Source organism: Lineus longissimus, chromosome 6, assembly GCF_910592395.1.
Source record: "Lineus longissimus chromosome 6, tnLinLong1.2, whole genome shotgun sequence".
Lineage (NCBI taxonomy): Eukaryota > Metazoa > Nemertea > Pilidiophora > Heteronemertea > Lineidae > Lineus > Lineus longissimus.
Window position 1 is genome coordinate 12,168,437 of NC_088313.1, and position 1,014 is coordinate 12,169,450.

A 1,014-nucleotide genomic window follows, 5' to 3' on the forward strand; every position below is an offset into this window, starting at 1 on the left:
TCGTTCATACCTGTGGTTATCGGCAATCAATATTTCCAAAGATGTTAAACGTGTTAGCTTTTTTATTTCAGCATACTGGCCCGAAATGGAAAACAATTTGAACACCTGGTTCCTTGAGCGCCGAAGACTTGGTTTCCCTGTTTCCGGTGAGGATATTAAAGGGCAAGCTGGAAGAGAATTTCGGCAATGGTGGGCAGAGCTTCCGAACGAAACGAAGGCCGAAAGACAAGAACAGAGACCCCTGCGATACCTTTTCCATGCATCTGCACATTGGCTTAGCAACTTTATGGAAAGGTGAGTTTTATTCCGCTGTTGCATGGATCGGCCTTAATGGATTGTATGCGGTGAATTTTAACAATATGCAAATTCCATTTCAGGAAACAAATCAGCTATCGAAGGAAGACCAAATATTCAAGGGGGGTTACCTGACAACGCCCAGGCTTTGGTTGCCGACTACCGGGGAGATTTTGCCGACCTCATCAGAGACGCTGATTTTGATGTCATCATGAACATGAATGAGACGTTCGTGTTGTTTGATATGGTGCCAAGATCAACAATGGAAGCGACTGGGTCTCAGAATGTTGACATTAGATCATCCCAAGGCAACCCGAAACTTGGATGCACGGTGACTCCATTAGTTACGACAGACGGACGAAAAGGACGAGCCGAGGTCAACTTCAGAGGCTTGGCACCAGATGGTGACGTCATTCGGCAGCTTCAGGCGAATGCTCCAGACAATGTGCGAGTGAGTATTGGCATAGAATACAAGTCCGTGCTTGTAGTACAGGACATGTACCTGACGTCATCAGTGTTGTCATTGACGGTCATTCTAGTTAATGGTAGTATTTTTTAGGAAAATCAGAACTTCTATGACTAAAATTATTATAGGTTTGTCATAGATGGAACCAAAACATTGTGCGTGTCTGACAGTTCAGAAAAGTAATGTAAATGTTCATACTTGTTGTTTATTTTTCCAGGTAACTGGTAGTCCACAGGGTTGGGCCCGACACCAAT